Genomic DNA, 14,670 nt, shown 5'->3' on the forward strand with positions numbered 1-14,670 from the left:
TGGGCCATGATTCTTTTTCTAAACTCCTATTTAAAGACATGAAAAAAGAAGCTTTTGTTGCTAGTATCTATTCTTGCCAGTAGTTCATTTTTAAAATTGTCATTAGATAACTTCTTTGGGATTCTGGCATACACTGAAGACCAGCTGACACATTTAGCCTCGTGGACTTCATAATTACTGAATTCCTGGACAAATATAAATTAATTAATAACAATATACAAACATCCAAGTATTCACAACCATAATTAATGTGGCTATGCAAAGCAACACATGGTATGAACCAACAACAGAATATTCTCTTTTATTAAGAAAATGTCGCCGGGCGGTGGTGGCGCACACCTTTAATCCCAGCACTTGGGAGGCAGAGGCAGGCGGATCTCTGTGAGTTCGAAACCAGCCTGGTCTACAAGAGCTAGTTCCAGGACAGGCTCCAAAACCACAGAGAAACCCTGTCTCGAAAAACCAAAAAAAAAGAATGCAAACATATTTTTGTATTTTGGTACATTTCCTGTGGTGTTATCCATTTGTCAGAATTATGTTTGTTAATACTTTATTATGCTTACTTTCTCAGTTTTATTTCTTGTTATATTCACTTTGTTGCTCTTCTGCCTGATTTTTTTAACTTTTTATAGTTTCTTTTGTTCATTTACTTTTATTTATTTATTAAAGATTTCTGCCGCCTCCCATTTCCCTCCCCCTCCCCCAACCAAGCCCCCTCCCTCGTCAGCCCTAAGAGCAATCAGGGTTCCCTACTCTGTGGGAAGTCCAAGGATCACCCACCTCCATCCAGGTCTATTAAGGTGAGCATCCAAACTGCCTAGGCTCCCACCAAGCCAGTACGTGCAGTAGGATCAAAAACCCATTGCGATTGTTCTTGAGTTCTCAGTAGTCCTCATTGTCCGCTATGTTCAGCAAGTCCAGTTTTATCCCATGCTTTTTCAGACCCAGGCCAGCTGGTCTTGGTGAGTTCCCAATAGAATATCCCCATTGTCTTAGTGTGTGGGTGCACCCCTCGCGGTCCTGAGTTCCTTGCTCGTGCTCTCTCTCCTTCTGCTCCTGATTTGGACCTTGAGATTTCTGTCCAGTGCTCCAATGTGGGTCACTGCCTCTGTCTCCTTTCATCGCCTGATGAAGGTTAATATTCAGGAGGATGCCTATATGGTTTTCTTTGGGTTCACCTTCTTGTTTAATTTCTCTAGGATCACGAATTATAGGCTCAATGTCCTTTATTTATGGCTAGAAACCAAATATGAGTGACTACATCCCATGTTTCTCTTTTTGGGTCTGGCTTACCTTACTCAGGATAGTGTTTTCTATTTCCATCCATGGACATCCTTTCCTGAGGGCAGCTTTGCCAGTCTTTGCTTCTTCTAAGAATTTTCTAGACTTTTTAAACATCTCTGCTTCTACTAGGCAACAATTTATCTAAGAGTGACTCTCAGCAGTATTTACTACTTACATACTCAAGGGGCTAAAGGAACCTAGCAAATTTGTCAGTTTTAGAAACTCCATGAAGCTATTCTAATTGTTTAAGTCCTGTCTTAAGTAGTGTCCCTACAGGATGGGACATATTGTTTCTTCACCACCTTTTAACTATCCTTTCCTAAAAAAAGTTAGTGGTTTTTTTGGGTTTTTTTTTTGTTGTTGTTTTTTGGTTTTTTTTTGTTTTGTTTTGTTTTGTTTTTTGTTTTTCGAGACAGGGTTTCTCTGTAGCTTTGGTGCCCGTCCCGGAACTAGCTCTTGTAGACAGGCTGGTCTCGAACTCCCAGAGATCCACCTGCCTCTGCCTCCTGAGTGCTGGGATTAAAGGCATGCGCCACCACTGCCCAGCAAAACTTGGTGGTTTTACATATCTCTTATGTTCTATGTCTTCCAAAGAACAGCTGCTAAGGAGAGATTTAAATCTTAGAGGAAACTGCTACATACCAGTCATACGACATTGACAATTTTTAGATTTCCTTTCTTTTTAAAATGTAGTTAATTCATTTACCATATATACCAGCTGCAGTATGTATATATAATATATATAATAAAAGGAGATAGATATCACCTTTCTTTCTTCCAATTTCCTCCACCCACCTCCACTCTCCCCCTCCCCCAATCCACTCCTCCTATGTTTCTATTCAGAAAGGAGTAGGTCTGCCATGGGTATCAGCAAAGCATGGCATATCAACTTGAGGAGGGACTAAACTCCTACCTCCCCTTGTACCAAGACTAGACAAGGCAATCGAGTATGAGCAATAGGTTCCTAAATGTGAGTCAAAGTCTTAGAGATAATCCCTCTTCCAGAGCTAGGATTCTGACAAGTAGACCAAGATACACAGCTATCACACATATACAGAGGGCCTAGATGAGTTCCATGTAGGTTCCCTGGCTGTCAGTCCAGATTCCGAAATTTTCTAAAAATAGGTAGTATATAAATTTTAGAATACTATGGTACATTATATATTAATATAGAATAATAGGTAATATATAATATTTGCATCATTAGCTCAAATATATCACCTTGTTACCGTCCTGGCTAGTTTTATGTGAACTTGAAACAAGATACAGTTATCAGAAAGGAGGGAACCTCTATTGGGAAAATGCCTCCTTAAGACTCAACTTTAGGAAATTGTATTAATTGGTGATTAACGAGAAACGGTTTAGTCCCCTTGAGCAAGGTGCCATCCCTCAACAGGTGGTCCTTGTAAGAAAGCAAGACAAGAAATCCATGTGATGTAAGTCATTAAGTAGGACTAATCCATGGCCTCTGTATTAATTCCTACCTCTGGGTTCCTGCCCTGATTGAGTTCCTGCCTTTGTTCATTTGATGACTTACTGTAACATGGAACTCTAAGTGAAATAAACTCTTTCAACCCCTATTTGCCTTTGGTCATGGTGCTTAATTACAGCAATAATAATCTAAAACATCTACCCACTCTATGTCAAGCATTATATTCCTTTAATAGACCTATTTCTGGAATTTTGTTTCCCAGAGTAAAGAATTTATCCTCCATGAATATTATAGTTGTGTTTGATGATGCAGATACAAAAAATAAAAATTGAAATATTTATGACATGTGATTATAGTGGTCACCAACAATTCATTTGAAGCTCTAGAAATATAAACTTTTACCATGGGCCTGTTGGCTCATGCTTATAAGCTCAGTTCATGCAAAGGTGATGCAAGAGAATTACAGTGAGTTTGAGGCTAGTATGGCTATACAGCAAGTTCTAAAGAAGCTCGACCTGCAATAGCATGGAACCCTATGTCAAAAAAAGCCCTAGCATGGTGACACATCTATATAAAAGAAATTCCAAATCAGTACTGCCTGAAAGTGTCACTGTCTACACACAACTATTAAAGAGTTCGAAAAATATTGACTAAAATACGGCACTAATTTCAGTTAAAATCAGTTTAAATTAGATCAAATATTCAGTAGCAATAGAATATTAATAACTACTTTTTGCACAATATGGATCATAAATTTAAAAAAATAGGACTGAGTGATTAAGAATTAAAAGTAAAGCATTGAGTGCTCTTTTCTGTATCTATTTGAATTCAGTTCAAAGGAAAATATGGAAGTAGGTATTTGGGTGTTATTTTAGTAGTTCATTAATTAAGTTAAAAACTTTTCATGTTTCAGCTCCATATTATTAGAATATTTAATAACAGGCATTTATAGCTATTTGTTTTTCAGAAGCTCTAATATACTGTCCTCAATAAATTGTATTCAATAGAGAAAGAACTGTAAAGTTTCCCCATGTTTTGAATAGTAAAATTGGTTCCACTTTCTCTCCTGTCAATAATTAATAAATAATCAAATTGTTCTTGTGGCTGGTTAGAAATCATATACGCAACAAAATAGAACAGAACACTGGATTTTCAATATACTTAGAATAAGAGTGATGAGTGTATTATCTTATGAATATGCCAATTAGTAAGAATTAATTGATATATAAATTATATATGAATCAAAACATTCATTATATTCTATAAATATTTTCAAATACTTAGCATCAATTTACAAAAATAAAAATTAACAGTAAATGCATATTAACAATAATCTCCTACTCATTGTATTCATTTATTTTTCTCAAATTATTTTCTGGAAATTTAAGCCAGTGATGCCTGGTAGAATTAATTGGAAACTTGAGAAGAATGTAAACATATTCTTTCCTTAAGTGTTTTAATTTCTTTAGAGAAATTGATTTTAATTAGTTTCACTTTTACAATGCAATATAACTGTTTATGGATAAAACTTTTTGTATCAATGTAAATATTTTGATAATATTTATAATTATTTTCTGCTTTTAAACTCAGAAGCTAGCCAGTTCAATATGTTCATTAATTTCAGCTTCTCAGATTAATTAAACAGAACACATCACGAAGAACCTTATTGTCTTTAATTAATGACTTTCTTCAAGAAACCTGAATGGGAAATCTTGGAACAACAGTATTGGGATACCAGAAAGCATAATCAGAAGTGAATTAAGCTGACATTTTCTTGGTCTTTCAATTGTTAAATGATTAAAAAGGTAATGCCATGGCAGTGCTTTAGGAAAAGCTGAAAATATAGTAGAAGAAATTTGAAAGTGTGTCCCTGTGCCAGAGTAAGATGATAAGCTAGAAGGCAGCTGTTGCGTAGTTATTCAACTAACAAACAAAACACCAAAATAGCCCTTTCTCTTTCCTAAATCAAGAGGTTTTTATTTTTTGCATTTAATGTAACATTATAAAAGTAGTTCTTGAGAAATCCATGCAAGCATGCAATATAGTTTGAACATATTGAATATTGAACCTTTATTCTTCTTTCCAGTTCATTCTGGATGTATTTCCCACATCTCTCTCTAAAATAATGCCCTCTTTTCTTGTTGATTTTATTTTAGAACTCACAGAGTTTAGTCAGTGGTACTCATACAAAAATGGGTGTGGGCTCTCCATTGCAGCATGCCCAACCTATCAGTGATATATTCCTAGAGGAAACTGACTCTTCATTATCAGAGAAGTAATTTAAATTTTATTATGCTTATGTATCTTATGAAATACTTACAGATTTTAAATATCTTCTATCACTTTTTTCTACTATTGAAAAGAAATGCATGTTTTTTATAAGGGGTCTGCAGACGCAATTCAAATTACGCTTAGGAAAGATTATTTAGATAATCAAAATTTCATGACTATAGAGACAGATTTTTGATTGAATTGAGGAATGTATGGGGATTTAGAGACTGTGATGTAAATGACTTCATACATTTGGATCTGGAAATCAGTAGAATCCTTTGAATATATCTGTAATCAATATTTGTATGAATACCTGTTTTGATAGATGTATTGCAAATGAAAAGAAGACAATAATTTTCACTAAGTACAAGAAGCAATAAAAATGTATTGGGAGTCTTAGAAAAAAATAAGCTGCACAAAAAGATAAAGAGAGTCAGTGAATTACACAACTAAATGAAGAGCAGCAGGTTATCTGAACAGTGTTGAGAGATTTCCTAAGATGTTTGTAGGGATTTAAATATAAGACAATCATTGAAAATAAATGTGTAATTTTCTCTAATATATCAGCTGTTCAGTGAAAGAACTGTTACATATACATAAATGTATATGATTTCTGGTATGACCACTAAGCACACACTAAGTATTGGATAATTTAGAAGATTATATTAAGAATGGGGAGGGAGATTAACACAGAAGAGGAAAAGAGGTGGGTATAGTAAATATAAGGATGTTTGAAAAAGTTATAAGGAATCATATTCATATTATCTATTTATCAAATATTACATATATATATATATAATTTAAATAGAATTTTACCTCCTGGGATAGCAATGTTTCCTCAAAGAGACATAAGCTATCTAACAATAACCTTTCTATCAGGCATTTAAAATTTCTGAGAAATAGCTGTCACAGTACAAGAGTCTATGCCATTTTCTTAGAGAAAGAAGCACCCAATAGTCTTGTCCAGTCGTGATTCTGTAATGGCCTCTCTAGTTTATCAACTTGGCTACATAAGAATCAACTAAAATCCAGTGGCTGTTTGGAACTACTGTCAGGGATTTTCTTGATATGATCATTTGAAGTGGGAATACCTAAATCTGATCAAAGCCATCTGGTTCAGGACCACTTAAAGGACATGGGAAATAAGAAAGTTTTTGCTTTTTAAGGAGTCTCTCTGACAAGTTCATCTATCCTATTGTTTTGGCATTCCTTCACTGCTTCTAGAATATATTTCTTCAGAATTTCAATGCAGACTTAAAAATGTTAGCTTTCTAGGACTGTCCTCTTATTCACTATCAAGTTGGGACTACTATGTTATCAAATCTCATGATATCAACAAGTATTACCTTTCTTACTGGAAGACATTCAATTTTGGGTTACTCTGACCACAGCCTGTAAATCACTTTAATATATTTTTTATATTAAACACAAATACACACACACACACAAACCGAATACATTTAGAGAAAACTAATACCAATGTTTATGAATAAAACATCAAACATGATAATTTTAAGAATAAAGTTATGGTACAGATACTTTGGTCGTAATCAGGAGGTCCCTACAATGAGGGTCTGTTATGCAAGAGAGAAATCATGCCAGTTATAGTAGTCCTCGCCAACTACCCTGGGCTAATGAAGTCATATATATTGGATAAATCAATCAATCAAACAAAAACAAAAATAAAACTACAGTCAACATTTTACACCATATAGAAAGCAGTAGGATTTCTACCTAAATTCTTGATATTTATGGTTTTATTTACAGATATGTATAAATTTTATCCTTCATCAAAGAAGCATATTGTAAGATATCATTACAGAAAAGCACAGCTGATCAAAATGTAGAGAACAAGAGACTGCAAGGTGCCAGCCCCAAGTGATAAACATATAATACAACTCCTGTGTTGTGGTAGTCTGAATGTAATTGGTCCCTAAAAGCTCACAGGAAGTGATGCTATTTAAAGGTTTAGCTGTGTTGTAATAGGTGTGGCCTTACTGGAGAAAGTGTGTCACTGTGGAGGTGGGGTTTAAGGTCTCATATATGACTAAGCTACACCCAGTGTCACAGACTACTTCCTGATTTCTGCAGGATAAAGGTGCAGCTCCTTCTTCAAACTCAGATCCTTCTCCAGAACCATGTTTGCATGCATGCCACCATGTCCTACCATGAAGATAATGGACTGAACTTCTGAAATTGTAAGACTTAGCTTTATAAGAGCTGCCATGGTGGTGGTGTCTCTTCACAAAAATGGAAGCCCTAACTAAGACAGAAGCTGGTGCCAGGGACTGGAATATTGCTGTAATAGACTTGCCCATGTTTTTGTTTGAGGAATATGGATCAAGGGAATGTGGGTTAGAAAAGCAGTAGAATGCTTTAAGTGCAGCTTAATGGACCATCCTAGTAGAAGCATGGAAAATAGTGGTGTTGAGTGAAATTTGATGAACTGTGGGGGCCTGGCGCAAGAGTTTTGAGAGGAGAAGAATACTAGCATGTGACCTAGAGATAGTTCTTGTGATATTTTGGTGAAGAATGTGATTAACTTTTCCCCTTTTATAAAGAGTTTGCCTGAAGCTAAAATGAGATTCGGATTGATTCCATTGGCAAAGGAAATCTCTAACCCTATAACCAATGTAGTATAGACTGTGTTATGTGGTTATTAGTGATAACTCTAATGAAGATATATAATGAAAAGGAGCCAGTTGAGTAAAGAGAAATATTAGAAAAGAAAAGGAGTACAAAATATTGGATGAATCTATATCCTGTGTTCATGGAGATAAACAGATTAAGAAATGAAAAAATGGAGTGGTGACCACAAGGCAAAATCTCCCCAGGCTAAGTTTACAATTTATGAAAAGGAATTAAAGAGAAGTTTAAAATAGAATGTTTTGATATATGACTTTAATCCAGGTACTTGGAAGGCAGAGACTGCAGATCTCATAGTCTGAGGCCAGCCAGGTTTATAGCACAGTCAAGTTTAGCAAGTGAAGAATAGCATATCACAACCAGAAAGTTGATGCAGATGTAATTAAATGAGGTGGTCATGTCCTAGCATCAGTAAATAGAAGAACTTGGCAACTTTGACCAAGAGGTTCTGGATTCAATGACAGGAGAAAATGCTATGGAATTTGCCTCTGTAACTAAGGAAAGCTCCTGAAGCCCGGCAAGTGTTAGGGGGATAACCCTGAATGGAGGCCTAGGGAGACTTGTGTGAAGCTGTGAAGCTGAAGCCGGGATTGCCTCAGAGATCCTAAAATGTTGGAAATGCTAGAGCTGTGATGTACTTATCAAAGAAAGCTGCTAACAGGGAGTAGAATCAGACCACATGAAAGAAATATGTTACAGTCAACAATGTTGAAAGGAGTTGGAGATCTTTAGAGCATTTTTTCATCAGACATGGAGGTACAGAGTTTGGAGTTTGCCCAGCTGACTTTTTGTCATGCTTTGATCCAATATTTCCTTACTACACTTCTTTCCATACAATTTAAAATGGCAATGTATATCCTGTGCCATTATATATTGGAAGTAGGTATATTGTAGGTGATCACAGCTAAACATTGCATGAATCTTAGAAAGAGACATTGATTGTAGAACTTTTTTAAAACATTGTTGAGAATGTGATAGACTAGAGAGAACTATACTAAATTCACTTTGCATATGATATTGTTACAAGTTATAGGACCAGAGGGTTGAATATGGTAGTTTGAATGTAATTGACTACAATAAGTTTATAGAGAGTGTCAATATTAGGAGTTATGGCTTTGGTAGAGTAACTGTGGCCTTGCGCAAGAAAGGGTATTACTGTAAGGGTGGAATTCCAGGCCTCATATATGCTCAAGCTACGAGAAGTGTACCAGACTAATTGCGGTTGACTGCAGAAAAATGATGTGACTCCTTTTCTAGTATAAGCTGCTTCTGTAGTACTACATCTGCCTGCACGCTGCATGCCGAGCCATGATGCTAGTAGAATGAACTTCGGAAACTCAATAAACCAAATTAATGATTTCATTTATAAGAGATGTTGTAGTCATGGTGTTTTTTCATAACAATAGAAATCCAGACTAAATTGGGGATTAGAGCTGAAGAAGAGGGTTTTCCCCTAGGAGGTTTCCTGATGGTAAGAGTGTTGCCTTATTTTTCTTCATTAGATCTACATTCATTAGTCCAATGTCAGCCTTTGCTGCATCTTCTACATACTTGAGAAGATTGGGGTGTTCTAATGGGTCATTCCCAGAAGAAACATTATTTCTAGGAATTTCCTATCTACAATCCCTTCTCAGAAGGCCTATACTACCAAAATTAAAACATTTGTTATCTTGAAATCTCTTCAGACCTTTTTAAATCACTTCTTCTACCCAAGCTTGAGTGTTCTAGTCAAAGGATTCAACATCGATTATATTTTTGATCCATTCATCCATTAGTGCTGATTGGACTAAGGAAAGCTAATCATGTATAGTAATTTTATTTCTTGAAGTTTATGTCTTTACCAACTACCACACATATGGTGAATGCGTGCCATAGTATACTAGTGCTTCCTTATTATCTTTTAGATTTTTCATACACAAAAACTTCCATCTACATTCTGTATATCCTTTTGCCATTTGCTAACATATGTATATTTACTATTTGCTGGCTTTTAGAAATAGTAACAGGACAAGCAGTTAAAGCACTCGGTAAGTCATCTCTGACTCTGAGAGTTACTGGAGATGTTAAGTCTTTACTATTGTCTTTGGTCTATAACTCATCTCTTTGTTTATCAGCTCTGACAAATTCTTCAATAGTTTCTAATCTATGAAGAGTGATGTATTCCATAACTCATAACTTTATGGAAGAAGTAGCAAGGTAGGATCTAAACTTCATTAATAAATGATGAATGTTAAGTACCCCAAAAAATATATGGAGGTGAAGCAGTGATAAAATAGTAATAAGGATAGTATGTAAAGAAAGTCATGTCTAAAAAGTTCAAATGTAAGTCCAAAGGGAGTAATCAGTAACTATGGAGGAAATAACTTTGTGTGAATTTATCATTTAAAATATTTTTGGTCATTAATTTCATTGGCTTCTTAAAATATTGAAAACTATTAATGAATAATAAAATAAATGTTGAAAACAAAAGGTTGTATATAAAATATAAATTTAAAGTCAGTGATACCTCTCTTCAAAATGGCTTTGTGGTACCCTGCAATGTTACTGTTTTGTACTGACTTTATAGTTCAGTGTCACTCATATATATGGCTCCAAAGAGATAGATAGAAATTCTTAACTGGCATTTATAACTTTGACTGTAAATGTGAAAAAAATATTATTTGTTTGTTTTATAAAATATCAATAACATCTCTAAAGTTATTAAATATTAAAGTTCTATTACTAAATGATGAATGAAGATTTATTAAAATATGAAAAATACTCTTGTTTGTTCTCATTTTTTCCACTCAAGATTCAGTATTCATAAATTAATATTAGTTTTTATGTTTCTTAAATAGTTTCAAAGACATTTGTATGTTTCATATAACAGAAACAAAGAGAGAATCTCTGTAATTAGAGTACATGTACCTGCAATATTTCTATATTTAAAATTCAAAGTAGCCTTTTATATCAATAGCCACACAGTTTAATAATGTTCAGAAAAGTAATTACTTTTTTAAAATCCTTTTCCAAGTTATTATGTAAAACATTTGTCTGATCATCATGGCAGAATAAAAAAGCCTTCAAAGAAAATATGTATGTCTCACACAATGAGTATTTTATCTACTGTCAAAGAAACATCTTTCTTTTATTTCGTGCAGAAGTTTTGAAGAAAGGATCTTTGAAAGAGACCTGCATATAATTGCAAATAATCACTTTCTACATAGGTTGTCTTATATAGAATGGAATGAGTTTAGTTAGCCTTTTGTGATACATATCCTTTTTAACAAGTGAGCTATTATGCTGCATCCTATTGAATATTCTCTATAACAGTTTAAAGCATACTTTTTCAACAAATTAGAGCATGCATAGTAATTTTCACACGTGAAATATTTTTTCTTTATCTAAATTTTTATTATGTTTTCTTTCACCCACTACATCTTTACATTCTACAGGCAATATAATTGTCATTTACATATGGGGCTAATTCCATTTTGTCTTTCTTAACCTAGACTTACAGATGGTTATTTGTTAATTTATTCAATTAACACTTGCTATACACCTTTAAAAATTTTATCACTAAGCAAATATCACTATTTACTTTTTTAGTTTGACATAATAATAATACAGATCTTACCCATTTACTTTTTTGAAAATCTTCTTTGAATTATTTTAATTTTGCTTATTATATTAATAAACATATTTCAATTTTTTTACACAAGTAGTATATTTATATATTCAGCATATATAAACATCTTAGAAAATGTGAAATTCATAAATATTTTGAATTTTATATGCTATGATGTAATTATAATATCAAAAGCAGTATTTTAAATGTTTGTGATGAAGCACCCATGTGTTTGACAGCTGGTTAAAACTTTGCTGCCAATGTCTTGACATGGCATAAGGCATTGAAATGAGAAGGGCATGTAAAAGTCAAAACTTTTGAAGAATGGAAGCCAGAGCATCCTGGAACCACCCACATTTAAACACAAATATTCTGCACTTGTAAAACTTAACAGAGTACAATTAAAACCACATTAATCTCTTCTGTGGAAAGTGGCCCTAATTACCTAATATTCATCACACAATGCTGGCATACTAAGAATGGAGCCCCCAGAACAATAACTCAAGAGATGCACTCAATCAAAAGCACCTGCACTGCTTACAAGTGTACAAGTGCCATTAGTTACACAATTTACTTATAAATGTGTACCAACTTCATTACAGAAAAATTACTCTGTGTGTGTGTGTGTGTGTGTATTTCAATGATTTTGCCACATAAACTTATATTTGAATCCTTGTTTCCAAGTTGCTGAACTGTTTGGGATGAATATGGATGTATGTCCTTGTTGAGACAGGTGTGACCTTGTTGGAGGAAGTGTGGTTTTGTTGGAAGGGATGTGTCCTGGACAACGTGCTTTAAGCCTTCAAAAGTCTGTATCACACCACGTGTCTTCCTCTCTCTGACTACTACACATGGTTCAGGATGTAGTTCACAGTGTTTTCCTCCAGTGTTCATTTCTACAGAAAATATTATTTTTTTCTTCTGACATTTTTATAGGAATTTGTTTCTTGAGGATTGAAAGGGTAGTAAACTCCAGCCTACTTCTTCAAGTGATTTGATAGTTTCATTGAAGTTTTAGGGGACAAAAAAATGACATCTGTTTAGGTAATTAAAGATTCCAACCGCTTAGTGAAAAATACAGTGAGAGCATAACATCTACATTTATTGTTCTACAGGAGAATGTTGGAGTGTGTTTCATAAGAAAGATAACTGGGCAATCTTGTATCTTTCTAAAATGATAGAATTTAATGAGTAAATATAAATTTATGAGCGAACTTGAAGCCATAGGCAACAATGTGCTAAATAGCTGATTATGAGTACACATGGATTAATTTATTCCAACCTTATTTATTAACATTAGATCTTCAATGAGATATTACAGTGTACACAGAAAAATACAGTATCTATTAAATTATCTAATCTTTCTGGGTTGATATGTAGGCTTCAGAGTGGTCACAAAAAGTAAGAAGGACACAATAGAGTGGAAAGAGTTCATAGAAGCCTCACTTGAGGCAGAGACAGACAATTTGATGGCGATATAAAAATTAATTTACTACAGTCGTTTTGTATAGGAAAACTAGTTGAAGAATTGCTTTGGAGCCTGTCCTGGAACTAGCTCTTGTAGACCAGGCTGGTCTCGAACTCACAGAGATTCGCCTGCCTCTGCCTCCCGAGTGCTGGGATTAAAGGCGTGCGCCACCATCGCCCGGCAACAATTTTATGATTTAGCTGAGCTTCATGGCTGAGTTAAGTTACGGATGTAATATGTCGGACCAGGAATCTGAAGAAGTGAGGCATAGGATACAGGACCATGAAGGAAAAATGTGCGCATATTAAGAAGGAAGAAGCCATAGACAGGTGTAACATTTATGAGAAGTGAGGGATAAATTGACCTAAACTAGATGCAATCATTTGTTCATTACTGTGGTTACAATGGTGTTACCATTGTCTTCGTTCTAATGGGATCCAGGTAAGAGTTTTGTATTTTTCCTTATTCTACTGTGTTATATGATTTCTCAGGATGTGTTTAATTCTTATGGTTTTACGCTCTAAATATGCTAATATAACGTTATCTTACTTTTATAAGTTCATGCGATGGTATGCTTTTTACTTTTAAAGATAATTTTTCAGTTGGTGCCTCATGGTTGTTACTGGATAGTAGGCTGCGCTTACTTGTAAGATACACACAGCATCATATTGCCTTTCAGTTTGCACTTCATATGGATCTGAACACTGCTTTTAAATGGAGATGCAGGGGCAAGGCATAAACTAAAATTTTCTGTTTTACCTGGAGTCACTTAGAAGAGTAAATAACTGGGTCTACAAACACAGTAAGTGAACCCTGAAGTTGGTTGAACAAGAATTTGACTAGAGAGGTCAGATCCTTTGAGCCCAGGTTCATATTTTAGTCAATAAATTAATTTATAGAATGACAAAGGGACTCATGGGGAAAATTAATTAATAGGAAGAGGAAGTCTTTGAACAAATCAAAACATTCAGACTGACAAATATTGTGAGCCAAAATGAGAATAGTTAGCCCGTTGTTTTATTATGAGATAAGAAATGTTGATAGGAGGGGTGTTTCATGAGAATTGTACACCTTTTGTGACAAATACAAGTTAGAAGGACTCATAAAAAGAGTTTGGCAATGTTCCTTCTGTTTCCATTGTGTGGAATAATTTGAAGAGTATTGGCAATAGTTCTTTTTGAAATCTTGTAGAATTCTGAGCTGAAACCACTTGTCCTGTTTTGTTTTTTGTTTTTTTTTTTGTTTTTTTTTTTTTTGTGTGTGTGTGTATGTGTGTGGGGAGACTTTTAATGACTGTTTCTATTTCTTTAGCAGTCATAGGTCTGGTTAATTTGCTTATCTGGTCTTGATATAATTTTGATAAGTGATATCTATCCCGAAAGTTGTCCACTTTCTTTAAGTTTTCCAATTTTGTGGAGTACAGTTTTTTTGAAAAATGACCTGATGATTGTCTAGATATCCACTGTGTCTGTTGTTATGCAGCTCTTTTCATTTTTGATTTTGTTAATTTGGGTATTCTTTCTCTGTCCTTTGTTAGTTTGGATAAAGTTTTGTCTATTTCATTGCTTTTCTGGAGGAACCAATTCTTTGTCTCATTGATTCTTTGTATTGTTTTCTTTCAGCTCTCAATTATATTATTTCCTGCCATCTAGTTCTCTTGGGTGAGTTTGCTTCTTTTAAAGTTTTCATATTTTCTTTTAATTCACTTCTGTGTGATTTTTTTTTCCAGCTTATGTAGACATTTAGTGCTATGAACTTTCCCCTTAACACTGCTGTCATTGTGTCCCATAAATTTGGGTATGTTGTGTGGTCATTGCTGGTGGGAATGCAAGCTGGTACAGTCCCTTTGGATGTTAGTGTGGAAATTTCTCAGAAAATAGAAAACAACCTTCCTCAAGACCCAGTAATACCACTTTTGGGTATATATCCAAAAGATGCTCAACCATGCCACAAAGACATAGG

Source organism: Chionomys nivalis, chromosome 12, assembly GCF_950005125.1.
Source record: "Chionomys nivalis chromosome 12, mChiNiv1.1, whole genome shotgun sequence".
Lineage (NCBI taxonomy): Eukaryota > Metazoa > Chordata > Mammalia > Rodentia > Cricetidae > Chionomys > Chionomys nivalis.